The 25,432-nt window shown below is 38.2% G+C and overlaps 1 protein-coding gene across 19 annotated transcripts in view; it reads right to left on the reverse strand.

Annotated features, from left to right (window-relative positions):
* The window catches only part of FHIT (fragile histidine triad diadenosine triphosphatase), a 1,501,610-nt gene that overhangs the window by 1,444,112 nt on the left and 32,066 nt on the right, over positions 1–25,432 (reverse strand). For all 19 annotated transcript variants that reach the window (XM_059940100.1, XM_059940087.1, XM_059940096.1 and 16 more), the window contains exon 2: positions 22,079–22,127. The gene's annotated coding sequence lies outside the window, so the exon portion shown is untranslated. The remainder of the gene's footprint in view (positions 1–22,078; positions 22,128–25,432) is intronic.

The raw sequence follows: 25,432 nt of genomic DNA on the forward strand, positions 1-25,432 counted from the left end.
GGGTAAGGAACCAAGCCAGCAGTCCTATCCAGCTGTTCTCAGCCAGTTATTCTCAGCCCATCCCCATCCCCATCCTCAGAGCTCAAACAGTTGCCTTGTCCAAAAATAGACCATAACAGCAGGTCCCACCTGCCCAAGGACATCACTAGCAGATACACTCAGAAACCCAAACTGAGCTGACTGGTGAAAAACTGTCTGTACCAAAGCAAGCCTGTAAAGTCCAGAAGAGGAGCCCTATTACTCAAATGAGCAGATACCAATGTAAAGAATTAAGGATCATGAAAAAGCAAGTAAATATGGTACCACCAAAGGAAAGTAATAAAGCTCCAATAACTGATCCTAGAGAAATGGAGATGTATAAACTGTCAAAGAATTCAGAATAATCCTCTTAAGGATATTTAGTGAACTACAAGAAAACACAGACAACTAAACGAAATTACACGAGCAATGCATGAACAAAATAAGAAGTTTAACTATTAAAAAAACAACAAAAAAACCAACATCAACCAGAAATCCTAAAGTTGGAAAATACAAATACTGAACCAAAGAAATCGATAGAGTTTCAAAAGCAGACTCAACCATGCAGAAGAAAGAATCAGTGACCTGGAAGACAGGACACTGGAAATTACCCAGTCAGAGGAGCAAAAAGTAAAAAGAATAAAAAAAAGTAAAGGAAGCCTACAGGAATTACGGGACACAATGAAAAGAAATAATATTCACAGTATCCCAGAAACAGAAGAGAAAGAGAAAGGGACAGAAAGTATATTTAAAGCAATAATGGCTGAAAACTTCCAGAACCTGAGGAGAGAAATAGACATCCAGATCCCAAGGCCCAAAGGATTCCAAAAAAGTTGAACCCAAATAGGGCTATACTAAGACACATTACAATCAAATTATAAAAAGTCAAAAACAAAGAAAAAAATTTAAGAACAGCAAGAGAAAAGAGAGAAGTTACATACAAAGGAATTCCCAAAAGACTATGGGCAGATTTATCAACAGAAATTTTTAGGCCAGGAAAAAATGGGATCACAAAATCAAAATATTGAAAGAAAATAACTGTCAACCAAGAATTCTATACCCAGTGACACTGTCCTTCAGAAACAAGAGATAAAGACATTTCCTAACAAACAAAAGCTAAGGGAATTCATTACCACCAGACCTGCCTTACAAGAAATGCTAAAGGGAGGTCTCTGAGTGGAAGTAAAAGAATGCTAATTAACATCATAAAAACAAAAAAGGGAGTACAAATCTCACTGGTAACATAAATGTACAGTCACAGTTAGATTCTGCAATATGGTAATAGTGGTGCATCACTCACTTAAAACTCTAATTTAAAAGTTTTTTTTTTTAAATAAATTTATTTATTTATTTATTTATTTTTGGCTGTGTTGTGTCTTTGTTGCTGCACGTGGGCTTCCTCTAGTTGTGGCAAGCAGGGGCTACTCTTCACTGCGGTGTGCAGGCTTCTCATTGAGGTGGCTTCTCTTGTTGCAGAGCACAAGCTCTAGGCACGCGCTCTTCAGCAGTTATGGCACGCAGGCTCAATAGTTGTGGCTCGTGGGCTCTAGAGTGCAGGCTCAATAGTTGTGGCGCATGGGCTTAGTTGCTACGCAGCATGTGGGATCTTCCTGGACCAGGGATTGAACCCAGGCCCCCTGCATTGGCAGGCGGATTCTTAACCACTGCACCACCAGGGAAGTCCCTAAAAGTTGTTTTTTTTTTTTTTCAGCAGTAAAAATAACCACAAGCACAATAATCTGTTATTATACAATATATAAAATGTGGACAGGAAGAGAAGTAAAAGTGTAAAGTTTATGAATTCTACTGAAGTTAAGTTGTTATAAGTTTAAAATAGGGTGTTATAAGTTTAAGATATTTTACGTAAGCCTCATGGTAGCCACAAGGGAAAATCCTGTAGTAATTACACAAAGGAACACAATAAAGAAGTTAAAGCATACTGATACCAAAAGACATCAAATGATAAAAAGGCATGAGGATAAGAAACAAGGAACAACAAATCTACAAAACAACCAGAAAACAATGAACAAAATGTCAATAGTAAGTCCTTACCTATTAATAATAACTTTAAACATAAATAAATTAAATTCTCCAGTTAAAAGGCACAGAATGGCTGAATGGATAAAAAACAAGATCTAACAATATACTGCCTTCAAAAGATTCACTTCAGCCTTAACAATATACATAGACTAAGGGCGAAAAAACATTTCAAGCAAATGGTAACCCTAAAACAAGCAGAGATAGTTATACAGCTGTCCCTCAGTATACACAGGGAATTGGTTCCAGGAACCCCCAAGGATACCAAAATCCATGGACACTCAAGTCCCTTATATAAAATGGCATAGTATTTGCATATTACCTACACACATCCTCGTATATATTTTAAATCATCTCTAGATTACTTAAAACACCTAATACAATGTAAATGCTATGTTAAATAGTTGTAAACACAATGTACGCAGTTGCTGCCACACAGCAAATTTCTTCCTGATTTCAAGCTATACTATACAGCTATAGTCATCAAAACAGTTTGATATTGGCATAAAAACAGACAAATAGACCAATGGAGCAGAACTGAGAGCCCAAACTCAAGCATATATGGAAAACTAATATTTGACAAGGGAGCCAAAGATACTCAATGGAAAAAAGACAGTCTCTTCAATAAATGGTGCCAGGACAATTGGATATTCACATGTAAAAGAATGAAACTGGACCCATATCTCACACCATCCACAAAAATTAACTCAAAATGGATTGAAGATTTAAATGTAAAACCTGAAACCATGAAACTGCTAGAAGAAAACACAGGAACAAAGCTCCTTGACACGAGTTATATTCATGATTTTTTTAGATATGAAACCTAAAGCATAAGCAACAAAATAAAAAATAAACAAGTGGGAATATATCAAACAACAAACTTTCTGCACAGCAAAAGAAACCATCAGTAAAGTGAAAAGATAAACCTATCAAATGGGAAAAATATTTGCAAACCATGTATCTGATAAGGTTTAATATCCAAAATATGTAAAGAACTCATATAATTCAATAGCAAAAAATCAAATAACCCAATTAAAAAATGGGCAAAAGGGCTTCCCTGGTGGCGCAGTGGTTAAGAATCCACCTGCCACAAAAACAGAAATATAGATCAATGGAACAGGATAGAAAGCCCAGAGATAAACCCACACACATATGGTCACCTTATCTTTGATAAAGGAGGCAAGCATATACAGTGGAGAAAAGACAGCCTCTTCAATAAGTGGTGCTGGGAAAATTGGACAGCTACATGTAAAAGTATGAAATTAGAACACTCCCTGACACCATGCACAAAAATAAACTCAAAATGGATTAAAGACCTAAGTGTAAGGGCAGACACTATCAAACTCTTAGAGGAAAACATAGGCAGAACACTCTATGACATACATCACAGCAAGATTCTTTTTGACCCAGCTCCCAGAGAAATGGAAATAAGAACACAAATAAACAAATGGGACCTAATGAAACTTAAAAGCTTTTGCACAGCAAAGGAAACCATAAACAAGACCAAAAGACAACCATCAGAATGGGAGAAAATATTTGCAAATGAAGCAACTGACAAAGGATTAATCTCCAAGATTTACAAGCAGCTCATGCAGCTCAATAACAAAAAAACGAACAACCCAATCCAAAAATGGGCAGAAGACCTAAATAGACATTTCTCCAAAGAAGATATACAGATGGCCTACAGACACATGAAAGAATGCTCAACATCATTAATCATTAGAGAAATGCAAATCAAAACTACAATGAGATATCATCTCACACCGGTCAGAATGGCCATCATCAAAAAATCTAGAAACAATAAATGCTGGAGAGGGTGTGGAGGAAAGGGAACTCTCTTGCACTGTTGGTGGGAATGTAAATTGATACAGCCACTATGGAGAACAGTATGGAGGTTCCTTAAAAAACTACAAATAGAACTACCATACGACCCAGCAATCCCACTACTGGGCATATACCCTGAGAAAACCATAGGTCAAAAAGAGTCATGTACCAAAATGTTCACTGCAGCTCTATTTACGATAGCCAGGACACGGAAGCAACCTAAATGTCCATCGACAGATGAATGGATAAAGAAGATGTGGCACATATATACAATGGAATATTACTCAGCCATAAAAAGAAATGAAATGGAGGTATTTGTAATGAGGTGGATGGAGTTAGAGTCTGTCATACAGAGTGAAGTAAGTCAGAAAGAGAAAAACAAATACAGTATGCTAACACATATATACGGAATCTAAGGAAAAAAAAAAAAAAAAAAAAGGCCATGAAGAACCTAGTGGCAAGACGGGAATAAAGACACAGACCTACCAGAGAATGGACTTGAGGATATTGGGAGGGGGTGGGGTGAGATGTGACAGGGTGAGAGAGTGTCATGGACATATATACACTACCAAATGTAAAATAGATAGCTAGTGGGAAGCAGCCACATAGCACAGGGAGATCAGCTTGGTGCTTTGTGACCACCTAGAGGGGTGGGATGGGGAGGGTGGGAGGGAGGGAGATGCAAGAGGGAAGAGAAATGGGAACATATTGTATATGTATAACTGATTCACTTTGTTATAAAGCAGAAGCTAACACACCAAAAAAAAATAAAAATAAAATAAAGAAAAATCTCCTGCCAAAAAAAAAAAAAAAAAAAAAAAAAAGAATCCACCTGCCAGTGCAGGGGACACAGGTTTGAGCCCTGGTCCAGGAAGATCCCACATGCCGCGGAGCAACTAAGCCTGTGCACCACAGCTGCTGAGCCTGTGCTCTAGAGCCAGCCCTCCGTGCCTAGAGCCCATGCTCTGCAACAAGGGAAGCCACCGCAACAAAGAGTAGCCCCGGCTCGCCGCAACTAGAGAAAGCCCGTGTGCAGCAACGAAGACCCAACGCAGCCAAAAATTAATTAATTAATTAATTTTAAAAAAAATTTTCAATTGACATCTCCCCATCTCTCTTTAAAAAAAAAAAAAAAAAAAAAAGGGCAAAGGACCTGAACAGACATTTCTCCAAAGAAGATATACAAAAGGTCAACAGGTACATGAAAAGATGCTCAACATTACCATCATTAGGGAAATGCAAATTAAAACCATGAGACATCACCTCATGCCTGTTAGATTGGCCATTACCGAAGAGATGAGCGACAACAAATGCTGACATGGATGTAGGAAAAAAGGGTATCCTTCTGTACTATTGGTAGGATTATAAATTGGTATAGTCATTATAGAAAACAGTATGGAAGAGCCTCAAAAACAAAAAACCAACAATGAGCTACCATATGATGCAGCAATTCCACTTCTGGGAATACATCCAAAGGAAACAAAAACACTAACTTGAAAAGCTATCTGCACCCCCATTTTCACAGCAGCATTATTTACAATACCCAAGAAATGGTAACAACCTAAGCGTCCATCCATGTATATACAGTATATATATATATATATATATATATATATATATATATATATACAATGAAATACTATTCAGCCACAAAAAAGAAGGAATCCTACCATTTGCGACACCATGGATGGACCTTGAAGGCATTATGCTAATGAAATAAGTCAGAGAGAGAAAGACAAATGTTCTATGATTTCACTTATATGTGGGATCTTAAAAAATAAAATAATACTCAGAAAAAGAGATCAGACTTCTGATTATCGGAGATGGAGGGTGGAGGGGGAGGAGTTGGAGGAAGGCAGTCAAAAGGTACAAACTTCCAGTTATAAATTAGTACTAGAGATGAAACATGATAACTACAGCTAACACTGCTGCATGATATATAGTAAAATTAAGAGAGTAAACCTTAAAAGTTCTCATCACAAGGAGATTTTTTTTCCTTTTTTCCTTTTTTTCCTTTTTATTGTGTCTATATGAGAAGATGAGGGTTAGCTGAACCTATTGTAACCATTTCAAAGTATATGTAAATCAAACCATCATGCTGTATGCTTTAAAGTTATCAGTGATGTCAATTATTTCTCAGTAAAACTGGAGGAAAAAAAGATATAGACTGGCATTTTAAAAAGTGTTTTTCATCCTCAAAACAAAGACGCATTCCCATTAAAGCATTCCCAATATAACTGACCTGCACCATTGAGAAAGAACTACCATATATCTCAGGTTCAACTTTGTTATCATCACCACTGCTAATTACTTAAGTATGAGCTGTATGCAGTACCCTGCAGTAGGCATCAGTAGTCAACTAAATAACTCAGGTAGTAACTAAGTTATTTACATCACCAGGACTCTACCAGTGTTACCAATGTTGGAGAATCTAAAGACCAGCATTTCGGGGACTTCCCTGGTGGTCCAGTGGCTAAGACTCCACGCTCCCAATGCAGGGGGCCTGGGTTCAATCCCTGGTCAGGGAACTAGATCCCACATGCCACAAATAAGAATTCACATCCTGCAATAAAGATCCCGCATGCTGCGACTAAAAAGATCCCTCATGCTGCAACTAAAAGATCCCTCATGCCGCAACTAAAAGATCCCTCATGCCGCAACTGAAGGTCTCCTATGCCGCAACTGAAACTACGTGCCGCAACTAAGAACCGGTGCAGCCAAATAAATAAATAAATAATTTAAAATAATAATAATAAAAAAATAAAAAGCAGCATTTAACAGGGGTGTTAATCCATTCGCCTGCCCTATATTCCACCTTCTCAGAAAGTCTCTCCCAATCCTGCTGAATAGAATTAAGTAGAATTAAGTAGGCAGCCAGCCAAGTGGACCTTGTGCCTGGGACACAGAGGACTCCAACAAAGGTGGGCACCTGACCTACAGCAAGCCACTTAGATACTTTCCCCCAGGAAAGAGGAATTGGAATGTAGTAATTCCTGTTAGTCTCTATCAACCTCTTGAATGGTGCAGAGGAAGCTGCAGAGGCAGTCAGGGTGGATGCGGCAATGCAGACCAGAGCAGCCAGTATGCGGGGGAAGCAGAGGAGAGGCTATGCAGCTCCCAAGACAGGCACTGTGCTTTAGGATAGACATACTGAGAGACAGTGTGGAGCAGACATGTTTATCCATTTACCTGTCCTGCTCCTGTTAGCTCTTGAGGGTCAACCACTTCCTGGTCCAGTGCCTCAGGAAGCTCTCGGTCCTGCCTGCCCTCAAATCAGTAAGCTGTCCTGTGGTCTTATAGGAAGTGCCACATCTTTTGTTGTTTTTGTTGTTGTTTGTTTTGCTTCTTGAAAACAAATGAATCCTAAGACACAGTTACAAGGATCAGAACTATAATCCCTCTTTCCCCACTCTGCATGGCTGATTGTCCCCCTCCCCCTTGTCATTCCTTCAGATCTCAGCTAAAATGCCATTAACTCAAAGAAGCCCTCCCGGACCACTCTACAGGAGGAGGTTTGCTCTGCTTTGCCTCCTGTTGTTTCCTGTATAGGACTTAACATAACTTTTAATAATGCATGCATTGTTTAATAGTTATGCTCTGTCTCCCTCCCTAGACTGTAAAATCATCAGCAGGGCTCATGTTTCTTGCACCTCATACAGCACATTCCTGGCACACCACAGGAAGTCAGTGGCATTGAATGCATAGGTTAGTCTCGTATGTGAGTACATATTCATTCATTTGATATACAAATAATCACCAAGGCTTAAAATTTGCAAGACTTGTTCCTTTCTCAACAAGGCACTAAAGAAGGACATTAGGTACACATGCAAAGACACAGCTGAGGGCCTATTGAACAGCCACTCCCTCTGCTGCCTTACAGGTAAAACCCCAATTTTATTGGAGTGTCTTACCTCCACAAACCCAAGAGCCTAGGGAAGGTGAGATTATCCCAGCTCAGGGGTAAACCCTGATTAGTTTAAACCAGAGAATGGGTTATAGTTGCTCAGATATCCACCCCTTTAGCCCCTAGGGCAGCCAGGTCAGCCAGATCCCCCACCCACACCCTCAACACACACACACACAAACACACACACACCAACCACCTCCAGCTGTGAGCAGCCTCTTCTGTTTACTTAATGTTCTGACCAGATGTTATCATTTTCTATGTGTACCATGACAAGAACAAACTTAAATTGGAAAGCACCAATTTAAGCCAATCAAGGTAATTCCATCCCGTATGCCACTGTCTGACTTAGGAAGGAGTAGGTAGCTGTAATCAGCCAAATGCAACCCAAGGAGAAGCCTGCCGGAGAGGTTACAGGAAAGGCCCCTTGCATTTAAAAAGGGACACGCAAGAATAGACAGTCTCTTATACCAATGGATGCTACTTATGTGCAGATGACTCTCCAAAATGAAGCAGGCATCTTAGGACCAAGAGGGCAGCCAGTCGGAGGACCAAGTCAGCACACTGAAGGTGGCAGAGAAAAAGGAGCAAGAAATGAAGACTCTAATGACATTGCTGAGTCACTGAATTAACAAAACCTGGAACTACCTCTCTCAGGATGTTTAGTTCCTTGAGATAGCTCATTTTCTTTATTCTGATGGGTTTTATTTTGTGTTCAAATGTAAGTTAGAAGAGAAATTCACAAAATAATTGCCAATGCTTAGCAATCTGTCGACAGCCTAGTGCTCAAAATCCTCTCCCTGCTGCAGAGTGACAACCACCAAAGGCACCCTGGTGGGTCCCCAGTTGCTTGGCACCAGGAAAAAGTGGATTGAGGTTGGATTCCACACATTCAGAGCCAGGGTTCCGTAATGCCTTTCCATCAATCATGACATCCAAGGGGCTCAGCAGGTAGACATGGAGAGGGTAGGAAGCTTCTTTTTTTAATTCCCTTATTATCTACTCCCATTTTGAGTAGACTTTTGACTATCTGCAGCAAAAACTATCTTCAATGATAAATCTATCTTCACATAATTAGCAGCAAATTAATGTGACCTCCTTTGAGCAAAAGACTCAGAAAAAATGGTATAGAGATTCATAATTCTGCCCATATTCCTCCAAACCTTCAGATGATGGGTCTTAAGTGAATTTTTCCCAAAAAGGAAGACAACTGAGATGCCAGGAAAAGTATTAACCATGTGATCATTTGACACACTCTCTCCATCATGAGAGTCATAAAGTACCCCACGAATGCTGATGCGTCTCCTTGTCTCAGCAGTGAATTTGGGGCAGCATAATTTAAAGGTATCAATTGGTATGTTTTGTTATTCCTCCTGTGTATATTTTTCCCTTTCTTATCTCAAGAACGTCAAAATTCCCTTTATCTTAGGGGCATGTCCAAAAGCAGAAAGCACTAGAAGAAATCTCTAACCCTCAAAATCCAACCCCCACTAAAGATTTTTCTTTCAAAAGCCTGAACTCATGGTGCTAGACACCAGCATTTCTGGACAGGGATACAGACAAATTTCGATTGCTCTGTTCCATTTAAACTGTTCTGTTTCCTTAGATCTTGTTTACCTAAAATTGTGCTTTCCCACTATTGGGGAGAGGCTAGAGGTTTTCCAGTACCTTAAAATAGTGGAGGTTGGCACCCTATTCCCTAGCAGCAACTCTAGGGAAGTGATAGGACTTTTGAAGGGAACTGTGAGAGGATGCTGGGAAAATAAATATTGGGGCCCTGAAGCCCCAGTGAAAGATCCTGTGTCTATGTCCTTTGCATAGACACAGCAGGGTCACCTAATACTGCATGGACAAGGAGCTTCCCAGGGTGACCAGCATGGACTAAGAATCAGAAGGCCTTTTCCTGAATGTTCTGTGCTAGGCAAGACCTGCAGCACTTTTGCATCAATGACACTAAGTGAGCAGAAACCCTAAACTTCACTGAGACAGCACTTCCAAAATTCAGAGGTAAAAAAAATGTAACCAAGTATGCATGCATGTGTGATTAAAATTCATTCATGCAACATTCAAAACAATTTTTCAAAATTAAACCTTTAATTCAGAATGCAAACTAGGTTTGTATTTTTAATTGGCTTGACATGTCATGAGCTCCCGAAGGACACCACACTATCAGTCCAAGTTCCCACTAGTTATTCAATATATTACAAGTCCTGCTACCTTAAAAAAGGAAAATTAACTGTAAGATAGACAGTTCCATAGCTGGTGAATACTACTGAACATTTTCAAAACATTCAAATAAAAGGCAATAACAGAATGCCTTTATTTTTTCTCTAAATAACGCCACACCCATTCATGAGACATGACTATATTTCCCTCAATGTGCTGGGAATTAATGAAAATTGAATATAAAGAAAAGAAGTGCCGTATATACAAGGCACTTTATAAAGTTGAGATTCCCAAATAATACAAAAGCATTTTCAAGTCACACATGGGATATGAAGTGAAAATGTTCTTGGAGGAAATCTTCTCTAATAATACTTATCTACTTCAGAGGGTGCTGGCAAGCTCTATTAACACTTTTAGATCTTCAAATAAAAGTCCTATAGAAATGCAAAGTATTATTATTTTAGTTCTGAAATAATTTCACACCTAGGGATGAGAAAACCCCAGGCCAAATTTTACTGCTTCTCTCCTGCCTGATAAACAAGAAATGCCACAAGCATTGGGGGAAGAGGGAGGATGGGAATCAAACAGAACAAAGACATCAAAATTTCTCCTTTACGTGAGCTCTGTATTTCCGCTAGATGTCACTTTTGGGCATTCTCAGAAAAAAAGTGAGTCCCTTTAAGGTCAGGGTTAAGTACAGGGACAATCTCCTCATTGCCTTTATACCAGATAAAGTAACAACCAGCTGAGCTGAAAAAAATTACCTTGTCCACTTCTGTGGGGCACAGTTCCTCCCAAAGCACTTGCCAAACTTAAAAATGACTGGATAAATCATTACCTGAATCACCCACCAGTGCGAGCTCACCTAAGAGGTCAAAAAGCAACTGCTTTAATGGATACCACAATTTCTGCTCAGCTACTGAGAGCACTGTACAAGACTGTCATTTGTTGCTGCTGATGGAAGTGGTGGTGGTGATGATGGTGGATGTGATGATGTAGATGATCATGATGGTGATGATGGTGACTGAAGTTCTCAAAACCTACTGATCAATGGAATCACTTAAGGAGCTTTTAAAAATACAGATTTTTGGTTCCCTCCCAAGAACTACTGATTCTGAATCTCTGAAGAAAGAACTCAAGTTTGGTTTTTACTGGTTTTTGTTTTGTTTTTTTAATGTAGCCTTTAGGATAACAACTTAAGTGATAGTGTTTGTAAATAATCTCATGATCAGGAATGCAGGCTTTGTAGGCAGACTAGCTGAAGTCTAACCCCAAACCTAACACTTATTAGCTGTGTGACTCTAGGCAAAATCCTTAGCCTTAAGCCTCAATTTCGACATCTATAAAATGGAAATTCTATTACTACCTACTTCATAAGGTAGAGTCTAAGCAATTTTTTTTAAAGCATACATTAATTCCAAGGAAGACAAAAGGTTATATGTTAAAGAAAATATTACCAACCGTAATAACATAATAATGTAAATATTATATATTGATTTAAACAAAAAATTGTAATATAATTATTTTAGGAGCCTGTGGGGACCAAAAGTGGTAGGAGTGGGAGTGTCAAAGAGCTACTGCTAAACTTGATGTACCTGGAAAAAAAGTATAAGCACGTTACTTAGAAACATAGAGATAAACACCAGAAGTATCAGAGTTGAAAGTTGCAATTTGGGGGAGGGGGTCAGAAGAGAGGGAGGAAGGTCGAAGAAGGGGTTGGTGTGCAGTTTTTCACTATTTCCTTTTTAGTGCTGTTTTATTCAAACAATGTAGGTATGTTGCATTGATAAAAATAAAAATGAACTTCAAAAGATAATTCACGGTGTGCATAAGCATAAATATTGGACGTCTTTATAAACTAGGATTAACATAAAGTTTTTCAGTTTACCAAAACTTGCTTTTTTAAAAACTGATTTATATACTCCCAACTGTACCACCAAAATGTCCAGTTCATAGTAAGTAAACACTTACTATGCCCCTGGTACACTGTTAAGTCTTAGAAAGACATTTGTTGAATTGAATTGAGAATGGCAGAAATATAAAGATAGAAGTTGAAGCACAGTGTGTGCACAGAGCTTGGGAACATGGCCCCTTGGAACTGAAGTGTCCTGTGCAGCCACTTCGCACGGGGAACTCTGGTCTGAAGTGCCGGCTGCAAGGCCTCAGCACTTGGCACCCTAAGAACAAGTGAAACTAGATGAAGCACAAAGGAAAAGGAAAAAAAAAAGGTGGAGACCTTCAAGATGGCAGAGGAGTAAGACGTGGAGATTACCTTCCTCCCCACAAATACATCAGAAATGTATCTACATGTGGAACAACTCCTACAGAACACCTACTGAACACTGGCAGAAGACCTCAGACTTCCCAAAAGATATATATATATTTTTCCTTTATATCTTATTGTGAGTATGTGTATGCTTCTTTGTATGATTTTGTCTGTATAGCTTTGCTTTTACCATTTCTCCTACGGTTCTGTCTGTCCAGTTTTTTTTTGGTATACTTTTTAGAGCTTCCTATCAACATGATGCTCTGGCCAGGTGTTAGGTCTGTGCCTCTGAGGTGAGAGAGTCGAGTTCAGGACATTGGTCCACCAGAGACCTCCCAGCTCCACGCAATATCAAACAGCAAAAGCTCTCCCAGAGATCTCCATCTCAACGCTAAGACCAAGCTCCACTCAATGACCAGCAAGTTACAGTGCCGGACAAGCTATGCCAAGCAAGACAGGAACACAACCCCACCTATTAGCAGAGAGGCTGCCTAAAATCATAATAAGGCCCCAGACACCCCAAAACACACCACCAGACGTGGACCTGCCCACCAGAAAGACAAGATCCACCCTCATCCACCAGAACACAGGCACTAGTCCCCTCTACCAGGAAGCCTACACAAACCACTGAAACAACCTTAGCCACTGGGGACAGACACCAAAAACAACGGGAACTAAGAACCTGCAGCCTGCGAAAAGGAGACCCCAAACACAGTAAGTTAAGCAAAATGAGAAGACAGAGAAACACACAGCAGATGAAGGAGCAAGGTAAAAACCCAACAGACCAAACAAATGAAGAGGAAATAAGCAGTCTATCTGAAAAACAATTCAGAGTACTGATAGTAAACATGATCCAAAATCTCGGAAATAGAATAGAGAAAATACAATACACAGTTAACAAGGACCTATAAGACCTAAAGAGCAAACAAAAAATGATGAACACCACAATAAATGAAATTAAAAATTCTCTAGAAGGAATCAATAGCAGAAAAACTGAGGCAGAAGAACGGATAAGTGACCTGGAAGATAAAATAATGGAAATAACTCCCACAGAGCAGAATAAAGAAAAAAGAATGAAAAGAATTGAGGAGTCTCAGAGACCTCTGGGAAAACATTAAACACACCAACATTTGAAATATAGGGGTCCCAGAAGAAAAAGAGTAAAAGAAGGGGACTGAGAAAATATCTGAAGAGATTATAGTTGAAAACTTCCCTAATATGGGAAAGGAAATAGTCAATCAAGTCCAGGAAGCACAGAGAGTCCCATACTGGATAAATCCAAGGAGGCACACGTCAAGACACATATTAATCCCAGTATCAAAAATTAAATACAATGAAAAAAATTAAAAGCAGCAAGGGAAAAACAACACATAACATACAAGGGAATCCCCAAAAGATTAACAGCTGATCTTTCAGCAGAAACTCTGCAAGCCAGAAGGGAGTGGCAGGACATATTTAAAGTGATGAAAGGGAAAAACCTCCAACAAAGATTACTCTATCCAGCAAGGATCTCATTCAGATTTGACGGAGAAATTAAAACCTTTACAGACAGGCAAAAGCTAAGAGAATTGAGCACCACCAAACCAGCTTTAAAACAAATGCTAAAGAAACTTCTCTAGGCAGGAAACACAAGAGAAGGAAAAGACCTACAATAACAAACTCAAAACAATTAAGAAAATGGGAACAGGAACATACATATCAATAATTACCTTAAATGTAAATGGATTAAAGGCTCCAACCAAAAGACACAGACTGGCTGAATGGATATAAAAACAAGACCCATATATGTGCTGTCTACAAGAGACCCACTTCAGACCTAGGGACACAAACAGACAGAAAGTGAGGGGATGGAAAAAGATATTCCATGCAAATGGAAATCAAAAGAAAGCTGGAATAGCAATTCTCATATCAGGCAAAATAAACTTTAAAACAAAGAGTATTACAAGAGACAAAGAAGGACACTATATAATGATCAAGGGATCAATCCAAGAAGAAAATATAACAATTGTAGATATTTATGCACCCAACATAGGAGCACCTCAGTACATAAGGCAAATACTAACAGCCATAAAAGGGGAAATCGATAGTAACACAATCATAGTAGGGGACTTTAACACCCCACTTTCACCAATGGACAGATCATCCAAAACGAAAATTAATAAGGAAACAGAAGCTTTAAATGATACATTAAACAAGGTGGACTTAAATGATATTTATAGGACATTCCATCCAAAAACAACAGAATACACATTCTTCTCTAGTGATCATGGAAAATTCTCCAGGATAGATCGTATCTTGGGTCACAAGTCAAGCCTTGGTAAATTTAAGAAAATTGAAATCGTATCAAGTATCTTTTCTGACCACAAGGCTATGAGACTAGATATCAATTACAGGAAAAAATCTGTAAAAAATACAAACACATGTAGGCCAAACAATACACTACTTAATAACCAAGAGATCACTGAAGAAATCAAAGAGGAAATCAAAAAATACCTAGAAACACATGACAATGAAAACAAGACGACGCAAAACCTATGGGATGCAGCAAAACCAGTTCTAAGAGGGAAGTTTATAGCAATACAATCCTACCTTAAGAAACAAGAAACATCTCAAATAAACAACCTAACCTTACACTTAAAGCAATCGGAGAAAGAAGAACAAAAAAACCCCAAAGTTAGCAGAAGGAAAGAATCATACAGATCAGATCAGAAATAAATGAAAAACAAATGAAGGAAACGATAACAAAGATCAACAAAATTAAAAGCTGGTTCTTTGAGAAGATAAACAAAATTGATAAACCATTAGCTAGACTCATCAAGAAAAAAGGGAGAAGACTCAAATCAATAGAATTAGAAATGAAAAAGGGGAAGTACCAACTGACACTGCAGAAATACAAACAATCATGAGAGACTACTACAAGCGACTATATGCCAATAAAATGGACAACCTGGAAGAAATGGACAAATTCTTAGAAATGCACAACCTTCCGAGACTGAACCAGAAAGAAATAGAAAATATGAACAGACCCATCACAAGCACTGAAATTCAAACTGTGATTAAAAATCTTCCAACAAACAAAAGCCCAGGACCAGATGGCTTCACAGGCAAATTCTATCAAACATTTAGAGGAGAGCTAACACCTATCCTTCTCAGAGTCTTGCAAAATATAGCAGAGGGAGGAACACTCCCAAACTCCTTCTACGAGGCCACCATCACCCTGATACCAAAACCAGACAAAGATGTCACAAAAAAAGAAAACTACAGACCAATATCACTGATGAACACAGATGCAAAAATCCTCAACAAAATACTAGCAAACAGAATCCAACAGCACATTAAAAGGATCATACACCATGATCAAGTGGGCTTTATCCCAGGAACGCAAGCATTCTTCAAAATAAGCAAATCAATCAATGTGACACACCATATTAACAAGCTGAAGGATAAAAACCATATGATCACCTCAATAGATGCAGAAAGGGCTTTTGACAAAATTCAACACCCATTTATGATAAAAACCCTACAGAAAGTAGGCATAGAGAGAACTTACCTCAACATAATAAAGGCCATATATGACAAACCCACAGCCAACGTCATTCTCAATGGCGAAAAACTGAAACCATTTCCTCTAAGATCAGGAACAAGACAAGGTTGTCCACTCTCACCACTATTATTCAACATAGTTTTGGAAGCTTTAGCCATGGCAGTCAGAAAAAAAAAAGAAATAAAAGGAATCCAAATCAGAAAAGAAGAAGTAAAGCTGTCACTGTTTGCAGATGACATGATAGTAAACACAGAGAATCCTAAAGATGCTACCAGAAAACTTCTAGAGCTAATCAATGAATTTGGTATAGTAGCAGGATACAAAATCAATGCACAGAAATCTCTTGCATTCCTATACACTAATGATGAAAAATCTGAAAAAGAAATTAAGGAAACACTCCCATTTACCATTGCAACAAAAAGAATTAAATACCTAGGAATAAACCTACCTAAGGAGACAAAAGACCTCTATGCAGAAAACTATAACACACTGATGAAAGAAATTAAAGACGATACCAACAGATGGAGCGATATAGCATGTTCTCAGATTGGAAGAATCAACATTGTGAAAATGACTATAGTATGCAAAGCAATCTACAAATTCAATGCAATCCCTATCAAACTACCAATGGCATTTTTCACAGAACTAGAACAAAAAATTTCACAATTTGTATGGAAACACAAACGATCCCAAAGAGCCAAAGCAATCTTGAAAAAGAAAAACGGAGCTGGAGGAATCAGGTTCCCGGACTTCAGACTATACTACAAAGCTACAGTAATCCAGACAGTATGGTACTGGCACAAAAACAGAAATATAGATCAATGGAACAGGATAGAAAGCCCAGAGATAAAAGCACACACATATGGTCACCTTATCTTTATAAAGGAGGCAAGAATATACAGTGGAGAAAAGACAGCCTCTTCAATAAGTGGTGCTGGGAAAACTGGACAGCTACATGTAGAAGAATGAAATTAGAACACTCCCTAACACCATACACAAAAAGAAACTCAAAATGGATGAAATACCTAAATGTAAGACCGGGCACTATAAAACTTTTAGAGGAAAACATAAGAAGAACACTCTTTGACATAAATCACAGCAAGATTCTTTTTGACCCACCTCCTAGAGAAATGGAAATAAAACCAAAAATAAACAAATGGGACCTAATGAAACTTAAAAGCTTTTGCACAGAAAAGGAAAACATAAAAAAGACGAAAAGACAACCCTCAGAATGGGAGAAAATATTTGCAAATGAAGCAACTGGCAAAGGATTAATCCCCAAAATATACAAGTAGCTCATGCAGCTCAATATCAAAAAAAAACAAACAACCCAATCCAAATACGGGCAGAAGATCTAAACAGACATTTCTCCAAAGAAGACATACAGATTGCCAACAAACACATGAAAGGTGGCTCAACATCACTAATCATTAGAGAAATGCAAATCAAAACTACAATGAGGTATCACCTCACACGAGTCAGAATGGCCAGCATCAAAAAATCTACAAACAATAAATGCTGGAGAGGGTGTGGAGAAAAGGGAACCCTCTTGCACTGTTGGTGGGGATGTAAATTGATACAGCCACTATGGAGAACAGTATGGAGGTTCCTTAAAAAACTAAAAATAGAAGTACCATATGACCCAGCAATCCCACTACTGGGCATATACCCTGAGAAAACCATAATTCAAAAACAGTCATGTACCACAATGTTCATTGCAGCTCTATTCACAATAGCCAGGACATGGAAGCAACCTACGTGTCCATCGACAGATGAATGGATAAAGAAGATGTGGCACCTATATACAATGGAATATTACTCAGCCATAAAAAGAAACGAAATTGAGTTATTTGTAGTGAGGTGGATGGACCTAGAGTCTGTCATACACAGTGAAGTTAAGTCAGAAAGAGAAAAACAAATACTGTATGCTAACACATATATATGGAATCTGAAAAAAAAAAAAAGGTTCTGAACAACCCAGGGGCAGGACAGGAATAAAGACACAGACGTAGAGAATGGACTTGAGGACACGGGGAGGGGGAAGGGTAAGCTGGGACGAAGGGAGAGAGTGGCATGGACATATATACACTACCAAATGTAAAATAGATAGCTAGTGGGAAGCAGCCGCACAGCACAGGGAGATGAGCTCAGTGCTGGGTGACCACCTAGAGGGGTGGGATAGGGAGGGCGGGAGGGAGATGCCAAGAGGGAGGAGATATGGGGATATATGTATGCGCATAGCTGATTTACTTTGTTATACAGCAGCAACTAACACACCATTGTAAAGCAATTATACTCCAATAAAGATGTTTTAAAAATTTGCATAAAAAAAGACAGCACTATCACCTGGGGTAATTGAGGGGAATTTAATGAAGGGTGTGGGCAAGGTTAAGGGAAACCAAGAGACAACAGTACCCTGGAGTTAGCAGAAATAAACTGCTAACTTAAAGGGGCAAAAGGAAGGAGCAGTTACCAAATAGTAGAAAAAAGCTGCAGCTGCAGAAGAGAGGCCCCCAACAACAACCCTGGTGGCCTTCCTTAGAGGAATACAGCCACTGTCAACCCGCAGTGCTGCAAGGAAGGTAGGGGATAATATTCCAACCTTGCATTCTCCGATTTTCACCCAGTGCCTTCCTTTGGCTACTCCAGTGGAAAGCCAGAGAGCAAGGGAGCCCAGGGAATGCTGACAATAAGTCAGCCTCCTGGGACACACAGCATTTCAGAGGAATGAGAGCTGGAGGCACAAACAGAATTCCAGCACAAGCACTATGCAGAGTTTTGTTTCTATTTTTGTTTTTTTAATTTACCTCCCTTTCCTATTCAGCGTCATAAAATAATCCTTCGATTTTTCAATCTGTTTAATAAATATAAATAGCATGATATTAACAATAATAATAATACATTGATATTACACAGCACTTTAATTTCCTAAGCACTTTCACATATATTATCTTTACGTCATCCTCAAAACAGCCCTACGCAGTAGATAAGGCAAGGGTTACCCTATTTTACAGGTGAGGAAAACTGAGACCTTAAGAAAAGTTGGGTTTCTTGCCCAGAGTCATAAAGCTAGCAAGCAACAGAGCCCAAACTAGAAGGCATGTTTCCTAATGCTTCAGCTAAGGTTCTTTCCACCATACAATGTTGTCGTGCTATTTATTCACAGTAGGAGTGAAAAATTGATGTCCCTGTGAAAAAACCAGCTTTGTTCTAGGCACTGCACAGAACAGAGAAGCAGTCAACAAACAAGACACAAGGGGAAATAGGGCAAATTTGCCCATTCCATTCTCGGGAAACCACAAGCAGTGCCACAGACCTAAGTAACTGAGTTTTCAATCACATTTTACACACCATTGAAAAGAAGGTGTTCAGTAGGGCAAGAAAAGTGTTCAAAAGAGCAATAAAAATTCAGGCAAAAGTATAAAAATATTTAAATAGTTTTGTTTTGGGATGCTGGGATAAGTAGAAGGAAATCACAGCCCCTTCACAATACCCATGCCACAAAGAGACCAGGGCTCCAGAAATTGGAAGGATGACCTCTTTGCTTCTCTTCTCAATTCCAACTCTACCCCCACATATACACATATCCTTTGAGAGCTTCGAGAAGCAGCCAGAAGTGACTTCTTTTTACCAAACACAAGAGTAGTGGAGAGTCCAACAAAATAGCTCACTTTTGAAATAATAATTGAGAACTCTTCACCTTATGTCATCTGCTGCAAAACGTTCAGCTACTTATAATATGATGGAAGAAAGTAGTGAATGGTATTTTTACTGTAAACCTCCAAACACACCCCACTTATTCCAAATTTAGCTCCCTAACGTGTAAACTACTCTATTAGGGTTCTGTGATTGCAAGTAACAGAAACCAATTGACTAATTTAAGAAGGATTATGGGAAGGAAATTGGAGGCTCGGCAAATCCATGGAAGACTGGAAAATAAGGGCTGAACACCATCAGTGACCAAGACAGATGTGGAAGCTGGGAAATGGGAACTGCTACAGTGGTCTCATGGCAGGTACTGTCAGGGCAGAATGCTGACTGGGAGAAAGGAGAATCCTTTAGCTCAAGATTCAAATTCCAAAGAAGAAGCACCCATTAACCAAGCTTGTGGTTCATGCACCTATCCTTACGCTGACTGTAGGGCCCTGAGTAGGGTCCCCGGGTACAGTTCCACTACTGTAATTACTTCAAAAGAAAATAAAGTGCAGTTAAAAAGGGAAAACATACATGACAGGAAAAAAAGGTGAGGGGGAAGAAGTTCCTCTAAACTTAATAAGGTTTTCTTCAAAAATTCCTCAATCTAACTAGTAGCAATAGATCACTCACTTAAGACTATATTAATTAGTAGTTGCCCACACACAGCCAAAGATAGTGTTTACCCTGACACCAACAAAACTTCAACCTGACAACTTTTTACTTACAAAGGCCTCACTTCTCATATTACCTGAAAGTTATCTTTTCATTTGATTCTTAAAGCCAAAGCAGAATTTGCCCTTCTTTAGTAACAACATGCTCATTTTTGAAACATTATCCTTACACTTCCAAAAAGAACAGACTCCTCAAAATATCTAATGAATAAATCCATAAGGATGCTAACGCTGATGATGATGATGATGATGATGATGATGATGATGACAGTAATATTAACAAGGGCAGCAACAGCTAATATCTACTGAGTAGTTATCATGGACCAGGACCTGTTCTAAGCCCTCAACACATAATAATTCATTTAAGCTCCACAACCTTAGGAGCAAAATAGTTTTATTTCCATTTCACAAAGTAGGAAACTGAAACACAGAGGGGGTGAATAACTTGTCCATGGTCCAATAGCTCATAAAAGTCAAACCAGAACTAAATCTATGTCTGACTCCAGATTACCAGAATAACAAAGGGTTTTCAATAAGAGTAGAGGAAATAGACTGTACCAGTGTGAAAATACTTTCCAAGAAGAATGAGAGCACCATAACTGTACCTAAAGATCTCAAGGTTCTGAAGACTGCTACATCATCACTAACTCCAACAGTTTATGAGAATTTATTTCTAAAAGCTATCAAGTACTGCTTTATCCCAAGATGTGGCTCAATGGTCCAGAGATGTGTAAGTTATATGGCTGAATATAAGAATTATCTACTTCTTAAGATATTTTTTTCTTCACTAGTGGCCAACCATTACAGAAAAATTCCAAGCCAACGAGCTTTCATGCACCAGAGTTTAATCATCCCAAAGCAAATCCCCAAAACAATATTTTTATAGCTCATGTTTTGATTATTCAAAAGGGGTTTTCTCCAATTTCCCTGTAAAATTCCTTTTCACCCTCAAAATAAATATTAAAAATTCAGCTCCAGAAGTAGATTTGTCATAAAGTTAGGAATAACTTAAAATATAAAGTAAATCAAAATGGCTTTTCCAACTTTAACTAAAGTGGTTACGGTCATGATTCCTGTAATAAAAATGACAGAAAAAAAAACCCTAAAATTGTCAAAAACATAATTGATGATGAAAACAAATGTAAAATTATGGCATATTTCACCCTGGCCACCAAAGACTCTTGATGAAACTGCAGCCCTATAATTCCCCAGAATGAATTCTTTAAATTAAAATACTTCATGCAGAACAGAAATTAAACAATGAATCAAAGAACAATGCTGTACAGAGGTATGCTTATAAATATACCTAGGAAAGAGGAAACAATTACATTTTTCCATGTAAAAAGCAGCTCGATTGTAATGTTTCACAGGAGGCTGAGTAGGTACTTTCCCCATTGCTTCAAACTTGGAAGTTCATTTCCTTAACTCACTTAGCGTCCAAAGTGACTGGGTGGAATGAAATTAGCTACACCAAACTGGCTAACTTTCTCCTTTCTACAAAACTAGCTCTTCCACACAATGGCACAACTGACTTTAATGATAAATTTCATCCAACGCAATTGAAATGCCACTTTGAATTTTATCTTAAATGCTTTATTTGGCCAGCTGGTTTTATTTAACTATTGACCAGAAGTGGTACGAGTGCATTCTTTTTCCATCTAGCATTAATCTTAGTAAATTTAGCTCCATTGGAATGTCTGAACTGCTGAGAAGAAAGCAAAAGTCAGCAAGCATACAATTGCATTTGGCTACCCTCAGCACATCATTTTATTTCCTCCTGCTCTCTGCTAACTATTGCTCAGCACTTTTGCGTACGAGGGAGGACAAGCAGGTGGTTAAGGAAGTTGTCCTGTCAGCTGTATCTTTAATCCGAGTGTTTAAATCTCTGAATAAAAGAAAAATCAATGTTGTAAAGGCAATGTTTGTCAAGGCCATGTAATAAATACACTTACCTTTACAGACTGTTCTCAATGGATTTCCCTTCTTTGCTGAGCTTCAAAGCTACAAAGAGATAAAAACGAAAGCACTGAGTTATCTGCGAGTAAAACAGCAAACGTTTTCTCTCCACGTCTCTAAGTAGAATTTCCATATGCCATGGTATGTGATGCTAGCCAAATAAACCACTGATAAAACTTTGTGCCTCATACCTCCTGTACAAGAGGTCAATGAAAGACAAAGTCATAAACTGAAAACGGCACACACATCTACCCAGAATCGACTCACACAAACCTGGCCAGATCTATAGTCAAATCTTTTGGGGTGTGAACTCCTCAACAGAACGGAGGAGTGCAGAGATGAAATAGCTTATAAAGTGCAGAGATGAAAATCAAATTAAACATTATGCAGCACACCAGATTTGACCGAGCATTTTATTTTCTTACATCTTTTAGCGCCATCTTTCTTGCACACTCTATTTTCATTTCCCTGGGAGTTTTACTTGGGGGAGCCTATTCCATTCATATGGAGTGCATGGCCCTCCCAATCCAGACCTCACCACTTGCCCCTATGAGTAAATGTGTGCAAGCTTACACATACAATCCTCCTTCCTCTAGGTAGAGTGTAGCCTTCTCTCGGTAGTGAGAAACTCATAAAACAGAGGAAGCCAAACTTGGCATTTCAAATCAAATCTAGGCATGTTAAATTAAGCTCCCTGCAACCAAAACATACAATGTGCTGACCACACACAAGTCAATATGATAGGAGATGTGGTAAACTATAGTTGCCAAGCAACAGTAATAACTTAAGGTTTCAAGGGGCTGATTCTATAGTAGTCCAACATTACTCATATGTTGACTCCATAGTCAAAAATAAATGGAATATGCCTATTTCTCTCATTCATGGCTAGGTCCTAACATCTCTTAAGGTATAGTAGTTGGGAATGGTCAACTACTTCATGGTTTTCCCATGTTTCTTTTTTTTTTTTTTCCCTTTAATGTCCTAAGTAACTGCTTTAGCCCCTACTGGGTTATTTCCCTTCACATCCCCCTATCCCACTATAGAACCCATTACCGCTGATGCACGACCACCAAAGAACAAGGCCAGACTTGTGGGCTATGATGTAAATCTTGGAATATTAATGCAGGAGATAAGGCCCCTCCATAGGACACCATCAAAATTTCTCCTTCCCCCTGTGTTATGTGGATTGCAATAGAGTTGGGGGAAATATAATTTGGGGAAGACTAGATAAAATAGTGTAATACTACATTTTATAAAGTCTGAGAGATTTATGGTCTGACAACATAGAGATTGAGCTGTATCCGTTTCTATTTCAAACACAAAGAAATGCTAAACAAAACATAGCTCAAAAGAAAGGGAGGGAAAAAAAAAAAAAAAAAAGAAAGGGAGGGGACCAATATGAAAAAATAATGAATGCAAATTTTCTAGAATGAAAGACATGAATCCTCTTGAAAAAGCATACCAAGACCTCAACACGATAAATAAAAGCAAATCTACAGGTAGATACAACAGAAGGAAACCGCAGAACATGAGAGATAGAAAGAAAGCCTTAAATTCAACCAGAGAGAAAAAATAGACTCCTTGCAAAACAACTTGTCATAAGCAAAAATAAAAGCAAGACAGCAGTGGAATGACATGTCCTAAGTTCCAAGTGAAAAAAAGTTCAAGGAAAAATCTATAGCCATGCTAAACCAATTATCATTCAAGAATGAGAGAAATAAGGACATTTTTCAGAAAAAAAAATATTATTTCCTGCTCACAGTAGTTTACTTTTGCTGAAAGGAATACTAAAAGATATACTTGAATAATAAGGAATTGATCCCAGAAGGAAAGAGGAACAAAAAGCAATAGTGAACAAATAAATTAACAAGTATGACAGTAAATCTAGTAAATTCAAAAATAAATAATGGGTATTGGATAATAATTACTAAACCCTGCTTGTCGAAAACCTACAATAGCAATAACGACCAATTTTTAGGGTTTGCAAATAAGATGAAATGAGTGGTTGGCCACAATCACATGGAATAAAGGAGGGGGGAATGAATTGTTTAGGAGAAAAAGAGACTGACTAAGTTGTTAAAAATATGCATTACAGCTACTGATGAACTTGTTAAAGGTAACTAGCATTTCTTTCTCTATGTACATAACCAAAGACATCCTTTCATGTATGCTAAAAGGGACATGTACAAGAATGTTTCTAGCATCAATGCTAGAATGGCAAGAAATACTGAAAACAGAAACAGGTATTAACAGTACAATGAATAAACACATTTTTATAGATTCTTACAATGGAATATTACACAGCTTTGAGAAATCAATGAATCAGTTACACACATCAACATGTATGCCTTTCAAAAATATGATGTAAAGCAAAAGAAGCAAGTCACAAAAGACTATATATATTATTCCGCATATAAGATGTTCAAAAAGGCAAAAATAAATACTATCTCGTTTTGAAATATTACATATAAGTGGCAAAAACTATGAAGAAAAGCAAAGGAATGAATGATTTATACAAAATTCAGGCTATATTTACCTTGAGAGTGAGGAAGGAGACTGTAATGGGGAAACGGTCTAAGAGGATTCTGGAATATGGTAATGCACTATTTCTTGGCTTGGGGGCAGGTATCTGGATGTTCAGTTTATTATTTTCTTTAAACTATAGATATACACATTCAAAATTATTTTGTATGTATATTCTATTTCACAATTTAAAAACACGTAAGAGTAATCACCAGAAGAACTGAAGTATCCAAACCAGTGAAGGGAACAATCTAGAGAACAGAAAACTCAACCAATTCGCTTTCCATACAAGACTGGAATGGGATGGAGAAAAAAACAAAGGAAAACACAGTGAATAGAAAACACAAATGAAAATATTTAAAATAAGTTCAAATATGTCAGTAATCAGAGTAAGTGGGTTAAATGCATGTCAAAATAAAATTTTTTCAAAATGGATTTTTTTAAACCTTGCTATGTGATGTTTATAAGAAACACATCTAAAACAGAAAGAGATTTTGAAAGGACAAGTACAGAAAACTATATACCAAGCAAATAGGAACCAAAAGAAAGTTGGTGGAAGTAAGTTAATATTAGGCAAAATACAAGTTAGTAATAATAAAATAGGCATTTGCATTCGCTACGTATTGCTACAAAGCCAACTACCTAAGAATTAATGACTTCATAATAATAATTTATTATCTCTTATGGTTTCTATGGAACAAGAATCCTGACAGGGTGCAGTAAGGCGACTTTTTTCTATGCTACAGTGCCTGAGGCCTCAGCTGGGAGCCTTGCAAGTTGGGGCCTGGAATCACCTGAAGGTTCATCCCCTCAAATGCCCGCCAGTT

This window comes from Balaenoptera ricei, chromosome 11, assembly GCF_028023285.1.
Source record: "Balaenoptera ricei isolate mBalRic1 chromosome 11, mBalRic1.hap2, whole genome shotgun sequence".
NCBI classification, from domain to species: Eukaryota; Metazoa; Chordata; class Mammalia; order Artiodactyla; family Balaenopteridae; genus Balaenoptera; species Balaenoptera ricei.